The sequence below is a fragment of the Arachis ipaensis genome, chromosome B1, assembly GCF_059453495.1.
Source record: "Arachis ipaensis isolate K30076 ecotype BB chromosome B1, ASM5945349v1, whole genome shotgun sequence".
NCBI classification, from domain to species: domain Eukaryota; kingdom Viridiplantae; phylum Streptophyta; class Magnoliopsida; order Fabales; family Fabaceae; genus Arachis; species Arachis ipaensis.
The window spans coordinates 104750058-104763434 of record NC_142436.1 but is presented as its reverse complement, the minus strand read 5'-3'; the positions used below and the strand labels follow the sequence as shown (position 1 = coordinate 104763434).

Here is a 13377-nt window from a genome sequence, read left to right as displayed (position 1 = left end):
CTGGCGTTTAAATGCCAGTAAGGATAGCAAAATGGGCATTTAACGCCCAGTCTGGCAGCATTCTGGGTGTTAAACGCCATAATGGGCAGCATTTTGGGCGTTTAACGCCAGAAAAAGGGTGTCTGGCATCTGGCTGGCGTTAAACGCCAGAAAAGGGTGTCTGGCTGGCGTTAAACGCCAGAAAAGGGGCAGCAGACTGGCGTTTAACGCCAGGAAAAGTAGCAGAGCTGGCGTTAAACACCAGAATTGGCACATAGAGGGCGTTTACACGCCAGAATGGTGCAAGGAGCAGAATTCCTTGACACCTCAGGATCTGTGGATCCCGCAGGATCCCCACCTACCCCACCTCTTCTTCTCTCCTCTTCAAACCTTTCCATAACACTCTTCCCCAAAATAACCTCCACCAAATCACCTCCATTTCTCCTCCAAAACCATCATACAAACCACCTACCCCCACCAATTTAAATTCAAACCATCTCCCTCCCAAACACAACCCCTATTACAAGAATTCCCTCTCCGCTCCACTCCTATATAAGCCCATCATCACTCCTTCCTTTTCACACATCATAACTACCTAAAACCCCCTTGGCCGAACCATTCACACACCTCCATTTCTTCTTCTTATCCTCCTTTTTTTCTTCTTTTGCTCGAGGACGAGCAAACCTTTTAAGTTTGGTGTGAAAAAAAAGCTCTGCTTTTTGTTTTTCCATAACCATTAATGGCACCTAAGGCCAGAGAAACCTCTAGAAAGAGGAAAGGGAAGGCAGTTGCTTCCAACTCCGAGTCATGGGAGATGGAGAGATTCATCTCAAAAGCCCATCACTAAGAAAAGGATGGAGCAAACGAGAAAGCCCACTCATGGACCTCAACAAGAGCATGAGGAAATTCCTCATCATGAAATTCCTGAGATACATCAAGGGATGCACTTTCCTCCACATAACTATTGGGAGAAACTCAACACCTCTTTAGGATATTTGAGTTCTAACATGGAGCAACTAAGAGTGGAGCACCAAGAGCACTCCTTCATCCTCCATGAAATAAGAGAGGACCAAAAGGCCATGAGAGAGGAGCAACAAAGGCAAGGAAGAGACATAGAGGAGCTCAAGCACTCCATAAGATCTTCTAGAGGAAGAACTAGCCGCCATCACCAAGGTGGACCCGTTATTTAATTTCCTTGTTCTTATTTTCATGTTTTTCAATTTCTATGCTTTATGTTTTATCTATGTTTATGTATTTATTACATGATCGTTAGTGTTTAGTGTTTATGTCTTAAAGTTATGAATGTCCTATGAATCCTTTACCTTTCTTAAAATGAAAAACGTTTTTAATTGCAAAAGAAAAAGAAGTACATGGGTTTCGAAATTTATCTTGAAATTAGTTTAATTATTTTGATGTGGTGGTAATACTTTTTGTTTTCTGATGAACAGTGCATATTTTTGAATTTGTTGTTTATGAATGTTAAAATTTTTGGCTCTTGAAAGAATAATGAAAAAGGAGAAATGTTGTTGATAATCTGAAAAATCATAAAATTGATTCTTAAAGCAAGAAAAAGCAGTGAAAAGGTTGCAGAAAAAAAGAAAAGCAAAAAAAAGAAAAGAGAAAAGTGGCGAAAAAAAAGAAAAAAAAAAAGAGAAAGAAAAAGGAAAAAAGCAAGTAGAAAAAGCCAATAACCCTTTAAACCAAAAGGCAAGGATGAAAAGGATCTAAGGCTTTGAGAATTAATGGATAGGAGGGCCCAAGGGAATAAAATCCTGGCCTAAGCGGCTAAACCAAGCTGTCCCTAACCATGTGCTTGTGGCGTGAAGATGTCAAGTGAAAAGCTTGAGACTGAGCGGTTAAAGTCGTGGTCCAAAGCAAAAAGAGTGTGCTTAAGAGCTCTGGGCACCTCTACCTGTGGACTCTAGCAAAGCTGAGTCACAATCTGAAAAGGTTCACCCAGTTATGTGTCTGTGGTATTTATGTATCCGGGGGTAATATTGGAAAACAAAATGCTTAGAGTCACGGCCAAGACTCATAAAGTAGCTGTGTTCAAGAATCAACATACTGAACTAGGAGAATCAGTAACACTATCTGAATTCTGAGTTTCTATGGATGCCAATCATTCTATACTTCAAAGGATAAAGTGAGATGCCAAAACTGTTCAGAAGCAAAAAGCCACTAGCCCTGCTCATCTAATTGGAACTGAACTTCATTGATATTTGAAATTTATTGTATCTTCTCTTCTTTTTATCCTATTTTGATTTTAGTTGCTTGGGGACAAGCAACAATTTAAGTTTGGTGTTGTAATGAGCGGATAATTTATACCTTTTTTGGCATTGTTTTTCCATAGTTTTTAGTATGATTTAGATACTTTTTATTATATTTTTATTAATTTTTATTCAAAAATCACATTTCTGGACTTTACTATGAGTTTGTGTTTTTTTCTGTGATTTCAGGTATTTTTTGGCTGAAATTGAGTGACCTGAGCAAAAATCTAATTCAGAGGCTGAAAAAGGACTGCAGATGCTGTTGGATTCTAACCCTCTTGCACTCGAAGTGGATTTTCTGGAGCTACAGAAGCCCAATTGGCATGCTCTCAATTGCGTTGAAAGTAGACATCCTGGGCTTTCCAGCAATATATAATAGTTCATTCTTTGCCCGAGATTTGATGGCCCAAACTAGCGCTAAAAGCCAGCCTAAAACTTTCTGGCGTAAAATGCCAGAACTGGCACCAGAATTGGAGTTAAACGCCCAAACTGGCACCCAAGCTGTCGTTTAACTCCAAGAATAGCCTATGCACGTGAAAGCTTCAATGCTCAGCCCAAGCACACACCAAGTGGGCCCCGGAAGTGGATTTCTGCACTATATGCACTTAGTTACTTATTTTCTGTAAACCCTAGTAACTAGTTTAGTATAAATAGCACTTTTTACTATTGTATTCATAGACTTTATCATCTTTTGATCACTTTTGATCTAGAGACCATTGTTCACGTTTGGAGGCTGGCCTCACGGCCATGCCTAGACTATTTCACTTATGTATTTTCTATGGTGGAGTTTCTACACCCCATAGATTAAGGTGTGGAGCTCTGCTGTTCTTCATGAAATAATGCAATTACTACTGTTTTCTATTCAATCATGCTTGATTCTATTTGTAAGATACTCACTCGTACTTTAATCTGGAGAATGATATTGATGCCAAGGCATCTTAGGCTAGTTTCACTAGCATTTTTCTGTTAGTTTTAGTTGTTTTATGCATTTTCTTGAGCTTAAAGTAACCAAGAATGGTTAAATGAATAACAAAGCAATGAACCATCCAAACAGTATGATTTTAATGCAAAATCCATGAGTTTTAGTTATATTACTTGAATGCTATGAATGGAAGATTTCTCATGAAATTTTGCAAGACTTTGATGCAATTGTTTGGATGATTTCAGGGAAGAAGAGGCTAAGCAAGGAAGCAACAAAATCAATAAAGGAAGCTTGAATATCACATGTGGAGTTTAAGTTCCAGTTTAAGCCTAAACTGGAGCTTAAACGCCAGAATCATAAAGGCTAAGAAATGCTGAAACTGAAGTTTAACCTCCAGTTTAACCTTAAACTGGAGGTTAAACGCCAGAATGGAAGTCTCACCAAAGAAGCATTTCCACGTTTAACCTCCAGTTTGACCTTAAACTGGAGGTTAAACGCCAGAATGAGAATGCCAATCAGGAAGCATTTCCACGTTTAACCTCCAGTTTAACCTTAAACTGGAGGTTAAACGCCAGAAATGGGAAGTGCACCAGAGAGCCATTTCCACGTTTAAGCTCCAGTTTGACCTTAAACTGGAGCTTAAACGTGTTCGACCAAGTTTCTCCTCCAGGGTTGCTTTCTCCATTTCCACGTTTAAGCTCCAGTTTAACCTTAAACTGGAGCTTAAACGTGTTCGACACCTCCAGGGCTACCTTTCTCATCTTCCACGTTTAAGCTCCAGTTTAACCTTAAACTGGAGCTTAAACGTGTTCGACCTCCAGGGCTGCCCTTCCTATCTCCACGTTTAAGCTTCAGTTTAACCTTAAACTGAAGCTTAAACGTGTTCGACTACATGACTCTCCAAGGCTGCCTTCTTCCATTTCCACGTTTAAGCTTCAGTTTAACCTTAAACTGAAGCTTAAACGTGCTTCTACAAAAGGCTTCACTGGAAGTGTCTGGCGTTTAAGCTGCAGTTTAAGCTTAAACTGCAACTTAAACGCCACTCTTGGAAAAGGTTTCTGGGCCAAAAATATTGCGGTTTAAAGTTAGTCTTTGAGCACAAACATTAACTTAAACTTACTCTGGCATGAAACCCAATTGAATATCATGGTTTATGGGATTGGGCCTGAAGGATTGATGAGTCTGAAATTTCAATTTGTTGAGTCATGTATTATTATTTGATTATCACTAAGTTGGCTCAATGAATGTTACAGAATTTGGATCAGCAGCCTCATCAAGATTATGGATCATAAACCCAAAGCAAAAGGAAAGCAGGGAGAGGCCTCAAAGCCCAAGAAACACAACAAAAGCTCAATATAGAAAGGGTATAAATAGGATAGAATTTAAGTTAGGAAGGACTTTTACCTTTTCATTTAGCTAGTTTTCATTTCTTTGTAATTGAATTCAGAGCTATGACTCACTAAACCCCCTTTCATTGGGTTAGGGAGCTCTATTGTAATTCAATGAATCAATAATAGTTTATCTTCTTCTTCAATCTTTTCTCTTGAATTTTGTTAGAAAGCTTCTCGATCTAATTCCATTGGGTAGTTGTCTTGGGAAAGAAACTACCCATAATTGGAATCCTTCGGAACCTTGGGAAAGGAATGGAGGATTCATGCTAGAGAAGCTTTCTCACAGTGAATTGGATTGGGGTTTGGATGGATATTGTGACATGTAATCCTACCAAATTGTGGTTCATGAAACTGTGTGGTATAATCAGTGATCGAGCATCATCTCTTCTTATGAACATTTAAACCAAGGGATTGGGAATTTGTTTGTTTTTAGAGAGAATTGGTGAGCCAAGGGATTGGGATCCAATCATATAAGATTGCCAAGCAAAATTTAATGAACGCATTGGTTGAGGAAGAGATAAACATGTTTTGATTCGGAGATCTCAATATCTCCTATAACCCAATGAATTCCCCATTTCTGATTTCCACTTTCTCTTTACATTCTGCAACTATATTCATGCAATCACCCCCATTCCCTTTTATTTTCAGCAATTTAGCTTCTGCTCTTTAATTCATGCAATTTAAGATTCCGCCATTTCAATTTCTTGTCATTTACTTTTCCCGCCAATTTTACATTCCGCAATTCTCATCTAAATCTTGATTCCGCTAAACTAGAACACACTTCTAATCCGAATTGCTCATTCAACCAATCCTTGTGGGATTCGACCTCACTCTATTGTGAGTTTTTACTTGACGATAACCGGTGCACTTGCCGGAAGGAATTTTGCCGATCGTGCAATTTCCTAGATCGTGGCATAACTAGTTTATGCGCATCAAGTTTATGGCGCCGTTGCCGGGGATTGGTTTTCGATTGACAATTCTCAAATTGGAAGTTAACTAGATTGAGCATTTTTTTTGTTTTGATTAATTCAGTACAAGTTACTTGTTGAATTTTAATTTCTGCACTATGTTACATGCTTTCTTTCTTTATGCCTTTAAATTCAAGCAACTAACTCACTGACTCACTAACTGTTTGAATTAATTCCTCAACTGCTCTAACCATACTCTTCCATTAACCAAGAGTATTTCACTTGTTTGTTGCCTGTGCTGTGTTCTTGTATGACAGGTAGGAGAGGAGAGACATCAACTCCTCCATATACCGAACCAGAGAGGACCCTTCATTGACTGAGAAGGGAAGCAAGAGGGAAGAGAGTACTGGGAGAAGAGGAATCTGAAGGAGAATCTGAGGACAATTTTGAGGAAGCTTTAGATCTCAACATGGATAGAGAAGTTCACAACCATGAGAGAGCTGATGGAAACAATGCCATTCCTGAGAGGAGGGTTCTTAGTTCATACATAAACCCAACCTCTGGGAATTGTGGTAGCAGCATCCAGAAACCACCCATTCAGGCCAACAATTTTGAGCTCAAACCACAGCTAATATCACTTGTGGAGAATCATTGTTCATTTGGTGGGAGTGCTAATGAAGATCCCAACCAACATCTCACAAAATTCCTGAGAATTTGTGACACTGTGAAGTCCAATGGAGTCCAGGAAGATGCCTATAAACTGCTTTTGTTCCCATTTTCACTTAGGGACAAGGCAGCTAAGTGGCTGGAATCATTCCCAAGGGGGAGTCTAACAACATGGGATGAGGTGGAAAGCAAGTTTCTGGCACGTTTCTACCCCCCACAAAAGGTCAATAGGCTTCGATCTGAGGTTCAAACTTTTAGACAACAAGATGGTGAAACTCTCTACGAGTCATGGGAGAGATTCAAGGATTTGACAAGGAAATGCCCACCAGACATGTTCCATGATTGGGTGCAATTGCATATTTTCTATGATGGACTCTCTTATGAATCAAGGAAGGCTGTAGACCATTCATCAGGAGGTTCATTGAACAGGAAAAAGACTGTGGAAGAAGCCATTGAAGTGATTGAGACAGTGGCTGAGAATGAGTACTACTATGCATCAGAGAGGCACAACACTAAGGGAGTCATGGAGCTGAACCATGTTGATACAATTCTAGCCCAAAACAAGGTGTTTGCCAAGCAACTAGCAGAGCTTACCAGGCAATTAGAAACAAAGCAAGTGGCTGCAATACACACACAAGATCAAGAGGAAGTAAGCATTGAAGGAGGTGATTGGGAAGAGGCCAACTATGTGGGAAACCAACAAAGGCAATCATATGATCCAAATTCCAACACTTACAACCCAGGATGGAAAAATCACCCAAACTTTGGGTGGGGGAACCAACAAACCCAACCACAAAACCACAAACCTTACAACCACAACCAACATAACAATTCCACATACCAAAACTCCAACCAAAGATCATACCAAGCCACACAAAACACTTACTCCCAACCATCATATCATGGCCAAAATAATCAACCTACCCAACCTAATCCAAACCAACAATTTCAAGATCAATTAAACCGGATAGAAGGAATGATGGCAACCATGAGTCAAGACATAACCGAATTGAAAAGCTTCAGGGATGATGTGAGAGCTACCTTAAGAAACCATGGTGAAAAACTCAAGAGGATGGAGTCTCAAGTAGGAGAGCTATCTCAACAGGCCCCCAAATCAACTGCAGTGTTCCCTAGTGACACAGAAAAGAATCCTAAAGGGGAACAAAAGAGAGTGAGATGGGAAGAATGCAAAGCCATCACCATATTGAAGGAAGTCTCAGAAGAAGAAGGAATCAGGCCCTCAGAGCAGGAGCCAGAAATCTTGAAGGAAGGTGTGGAAGAAGCTAAGCAGGAAAGTGAAACTGAGCAAGCCAAGGAACTGCAAAAAGGCACGATGGAAACATACCAACCAAAAGCACCATTTCCTCAGAGGTTAGGAGGAGGTGAAAAAGGGAAAACCTATTCAAGGTTTTTAGAGACATTTAAGTCTCTCCATATCAATATTCCCTTTCTTGAGATTCTCCATCAAATGCCTACACACATCAAGTATTTAAAGGAATTGTTGAGCAAGAAAAGAGTTTTGAAGGGAGGACAAACGGTAACAATGAACAAAGAATGCAGTGCCCTCATCAAGAAGGACACAGTCTCTAAGAAAACAGACCCAGGAAGTTTTCATATTCCTTGCATCATAGGAGAAACAAAAATTGACAGAGGATTCTGTGATCTAGGAGCTAGCATAAATGTGATGCCTCTAACTCTTGTGAAGAGGCTACAACTGAATGAGGTGAGATCCACTGATGTAATCATACAACTGGCTGACAAAACTCAGAAGCAAGCTGAAGGGGTAGTTGAGAATGTGCTGGTGAAAGTGGGAGATTATTACTTCCCCACAGACTTTGTCATTTTGGACATGGAGGAAAGCTACTTACACCCTATCATTCTGGGCAGGCCATTTCTAGCCACTACTAGAGCACTCATAGATGTAGAACAAGGAGAGCTAATTTTGAGAATACATGATGAACAGCTCATTTTCAATGTTTTCAAACCTGCATCTGAGCCTGAACCAGAACATGAAAAGCCTAAGGATGAGAGTAGCCATCTGTGTTTGGAGGAAAGCAATCCGGCAGCTGAAACTCTGAAACAGTTCTTGGAAAGCAAACAAGAATTGCAAGAGTTAAAGCCACAAGAATCAATAGAAACAGATCAGAAGGATCCTCCTGGCATAAGGGTCAATGAAGAAAGCTTCAAGAGAAAGGGAAGAATTGTAAAGAAATTGCCAAGAGGGTGGAGAAACAAGAAAATTCCCACTGAAGGTTTCTCTCCGGGAGATGAAGTGATATCAAGTCATTATCTGCCAATCCCACCTGGCCTCAAAACCATTCCTTCCCAGCTCCCTCAAGTGTTCACAATCAGGAAAGTTCTTTCTATGGAACATTTAGAGGTCATGAAGGAATCAAGTGGAGACGTTTGCATAGTGAGAGGAGAAGACGTCAAGCACTACAATCCACCCTAACAAGGGACAACCGTCAAGCTAGTGACGTTAAAGAAGCGCTTCATGGGAGGCAACCCATGTTTTTAATATCCTTACTCTTTTTTGTGTTGTTTTGCATCTAATAAAGCATGGTTTCTTATGCATGAACTTGAATCCTCAGGACAACTGCTGAAAGAGTGCACTAAACATTGCATATAAAATACAATTTGTCTCTAAGTTTGGTGTGCCTGAGGGCACCCCAAACTTTATTCAAAATGCATTCAATTTTTCATGCAAAGAGCACAACCAAACATTAAGTTTGGTGTTCCTCTTTGAACACGGTTCATGAAAAGCAAGAAGTTCCTCTGGGTTTCGAAATTCATGACAAGTAAACCATTCGCATGTTTTAATACTTTGGTTTCAATTACTTAGGGTAGTAACTTTGTTTAGAATCAAAGAGCCAAAGTGACTATGATTTATTAGAATTATGCACATTCATTAAGGACAACCAATATGGATTTCATGTCATTAGGAGACTTTACCAAACACTAAGTTTGGTGTCCAATAATAAGTGTGCATACATACAAAAGTCACGGCTATAAGCTCATGAAGTCAATCATTGATTTACATGTGCAAGTACTACTCATCATTCACATGGACCGAAAAATGATAGCAAACTTGTTTGTTTGTGCAGGTACAAAAGAAAAGACAAAAATGGAGGAAAAAGACAAAGGGAGGTACGGTGCTTGGTCAAAAAGAAAGTTCACAAGTCTTTGAAGCTAACACATGGGAAAAGGAAGTTCTGCAAGAAAAGATTGTTACATGTACAACCTAATGCACCCAGAATACTTCCAAGAAGATGAAAAGCAATTCGTCCTTCTCCCTAATTCATATATTTACCATCAAGCCACCCTTCACAAACCACCCTAGCCGTCCATTTTTCACTTAAGGGCCCTATAAAGAACCACTTGGGGAACGAGTTCAACACCACCAAATCTCCTTCATGCACATTTTCTTCATCATAGCACAAACTATCTCTTGCCGAAAACAACCTCCCCACATTTCCAACAACACCTCTTGCTTCACCTTGTCAACTTTAGCTTGTCACTTATCCCAAAACTAAAGAACCAATGGCAGCTTCATCTAGCCACAAAAGAAGAAAAGACAAGCAACCAATGGAGGAGAACAGGGAATTCGATGCAAGGAGATACAAATCAGTTTTCCATGAGATTCAAGCCGAATGGATGAGACCTAAAAGGGTACTAGCTGAGGTTCCCTTTGACCTTGAAAAGGATGAGTTCCCAGGTGTTTGGGAGAAGATCAAAAAGAGGAAGTGGGAGCTCCTGACTAAGCCAATCACTAAAATCAACATCAACTTGGTGAAGGAGTTCTATGCAAATGCAGTGAGGGAAGACTCAACCAAGAAACCCACATACAAAAGCTATGTGAAAGGGGTGGAAGTTGACTTCAGTCCCAAAGCAATCATGAAAACTCTTGGCCTGAAAAACATACATTTCAGCCAAGCAGGTTATGAAGAAAGGATGATAGGAGAACCTGACTATACAACTATTGCTGAAGACCTTTGTGCCATCAGAGCTGAATGGGTGAGAAAAACAAGAGGGGCTCCAAGAGTCTTGAGAAGGGGAGACCTAACACCGGAAGCTAAAGGGTGGTATGCAATAGTTAGGAGATCCATCCTACCCACTGCAAACTCTTTAGAAATAGTCCCTAAAAGAGCCATCTTGCTACATTGCATTATGGTGGGAGGGGAAATCAAAGTTCATAAACTCATTGCTGAACAGATACAAGAGTTTAGTGAGAAAAGTGACCCTGAATCCTGGCTCCACTTCCCTAGCACCATCATTAGACTATGCATCGATGCCCAAGTACCACTTGAAGATGAAAGACCTAATTGGCTATATCCGGGATTGGCCATAACTGCGTACAGAATGACTCTTGGCCCAACTCCTCCAAGACATACAAAAAGAAGAAATGAAGAAGGGCAACAAGCGGAAGAAGAGCAAGAAGCTGAACAAGAAGGACAGGAAGGAGAAGACAGAGAAGAAGAGCAAGAAGAGCAAGCAATTCCAGAAAGAAGACAACGAACTCCTAGAGACCCCATGGATATGAGCAGAATGCAGGAAATCATGGAAGGAATGTCTCAACAATACATGAGGTCTCAGGAGAGACAAGAGGACTTTCACCTAAAAATGATGGATATGCAAAGGAACTTTGAATCAAGATTCTTGGATCTGCAAAGGGAACAGAATTTACACTTACAGGAATCCTTCAGCCACATATGCCAACACCAAGATGCCAATGTCTTGGCAATCAAGGAAGCCACCACTTTACAGAATGCAAGATACTCAGTCCAAGCTGATTACAACATCAGTTCGCAAATCAAGCTTAACTACATAGGGGAACATCTACACAAGATGGACCCAGCATTCCCAGCTTTTGATGAGTATTTCAAAGGGAGGAAAGAAGGAGAAATAAACAAGGCAATGATCCTTGAAAAAGGAGTGGAAGAAACAATGAAAAAGGCTGGATTCTGGAAAAAGCTCATAAGAAAAGACAAAGGAAGCACAAGTGGTCAAAAAGAGGCAGGAAGCAAGAAGAAGCAGGATCCCAAGAATTAAGAAGAATCAAGCAATAAATAAGAGGTGGTCTCGTTCCTTAATAATCAAATGATAATTGGTGAATTGTCTTTATGAGCTTTCTTTCATCACAAGTCATTTAAGTGTTATGTGGAGTTTTTTTAGTATGTGTGTCTGTTTATTGCTTTGAATAAAGTGAATACCTAGATGTTTGGATATAACTCCACCTTCTTAAACAAATGCTTGCCATGCTTGTTCTGTTTCCAAAAATAAAAGAAAAGTTTGAACAAAAGTAACTTGGCTAAATTAGTGACAAATCAAGTAGAATTAAGTGGTGGTATGCATGCTTGATTGTTCAGTCAGATCACTGGGAATAGAGTGTAGAATTATCATTTTTTATGTAGAAATTGAAAACTGTCTATGGATCTTGATGAATAAATGTCTTTGGCCATGAAAAAGAAAGAAAAAGAAGAAGAAAAAGCCACTGAAAAAGGGCAACCAAAAAGCAAAAAAATTGAGAAAATAAGCTAGGCACCAATGGTTTGAACTTCTGAGACAAATGCCTGTGGTGTTTATGTATTAAGGATATGCTTGGATGACTAGGTTCTGAGGAGTGTTTCAACACTCGGTAACTTGGGTTAACTAACCCGGGATTATCAACCAAAAGTCCATTATCAAGAGCAACCTAAATACAAAACATTTAGTCACACAAAGAGGTGCTGGGCACCAATGTCTCAAGAAGAAATGTGAACTAAAATGCCTGGAGTGGATATGTGTAGTGCACTGATAAGAAAAAGAAAATGCCAAAGGCTTGTGCAACACATGACACTAAGCAAACAAGGAGCAAAGGAGCTCTAAGAAAAAGAAAAGAAAAATAAAGAAGAGAAAAGTGCCAAGGACATAAGAATAACAAGAGGCCATAGCAGTGTTTGATGGATGCAATGAAAAAGTGATAATCTTACCTGATAAGTATGAAAAAGTGATGCTGCAACTTTCTGCATAAAACCCTTCTGATGAACTTCAAATGCTTGCTAATATAGCCAATGTAATTGCTTTCTGTTTCATACTTTCTTCTCAAATAACTCAGGACTTGCTTAGGGACAAGCAAGTATTAAGTTTGGTGTTGTGATGCCAAGGCATCTTAGGCTAGTTTCACTAGCATTTTTCTGTTAGTTTTAGTTATTTTATGCATTTTCTTGAGCTTAAAGTAACCAAGAATGGTTAAATGAATAACAAAGCAATGAACCATCCAAACAGTATGATTTTAATGCAAAATCCATGAGTTTTAGTTATATTACTTGAATGCTATGAATGGAAGATTTCTCATGAAATTTTGCAAGACTTTGATGCAATTGTTTGGATGATTTCAGGGAAGAAGAGGCTAAGCAAGGAAGCAACAAAATCAATAAAGAAAGCTTGAATATCACATGTGGAGTTTAAGTTCCAGTTTAAGCCTAAACTGGAGCTTAAACGCCAGAATCATAAAGGCTAAGAAATGCTGAAACTGAAGTTTAACCTCCAGTTTAACCTTAAACTAGAGGTTAAACGCCAGAATGGAAGTCTCACCAAAGAAGCATTTCCACGTTTAACCTCCAGTTTGACCTTAAACTGGAGGTTAAACGCCAGAATGAGAATGCCAATCAGGAAGCATTTCCACGTTTAACCTCCAGTTTAACCTTAAACTGGAGGTTAAACGCCAGAAATGGGAAGTGCACCAGGGAGCCATTTCCACGTTTAAGCTCCAGTTTGACCTTAAACTGGAGCTTAAACGTGTTCGACCAAGTTTCTCCTCCAGGGTTGCTTTCTCCATTTCCACGTTTAAGCTCCAGTTTAACCTTAAACTGGAGCTTAAACGTGTTCGACACCTCCAGGGCTACCTTTCTCAGCTTCCACGTTTAAGCTCCAGTTTAACCTTAAACTGGAGCTTAAACGTGTTCGACCTCCAGGGCTGCCCTTCCTATCTTCACGTTTAAGCTTCAGTTTAACCTTAAACTGAAGCTTAAACGTGTTCGACTACATGACTCTCCAAGGCTGCCTTCTTCCATTTCCACGTTTAAGCTTCAGTTTAACCTTAAACTGAAGCTTAAACGTGCTTCTACAAAAGGCTTCACTGGAAGTGTCTGGCGTTTAAGCTGCAGTTTAAGCTTAAACTGCAACTTAAACGCCACTCTTGGAAAAGGTTTCTGGGCCAAAAATATTGCGGTTTAAAGTTAGTCTTTGAGCACAAACATTAACTT

General features: G+C 39.8%; 1 non-coding gene across 1 annotated transcript; it reads right to left on the bottom strand.

Annotated features, from left to right (window-relative positions):
- Nucleotides 1–6362: 6362 nt before the first annotated feature.
- Nucleotides 6363–6466, bottom strand: LOC148577753 (small nucleolar RNA R71). The gene has a single exon (XR_015904598.1). It is a non-coding gene; the product is annotated as a small nucleolar RNA R71 (small nucleolar RNA).
- Nucleotides 6467–13377: the final 6911 nt, after the last annotated feature.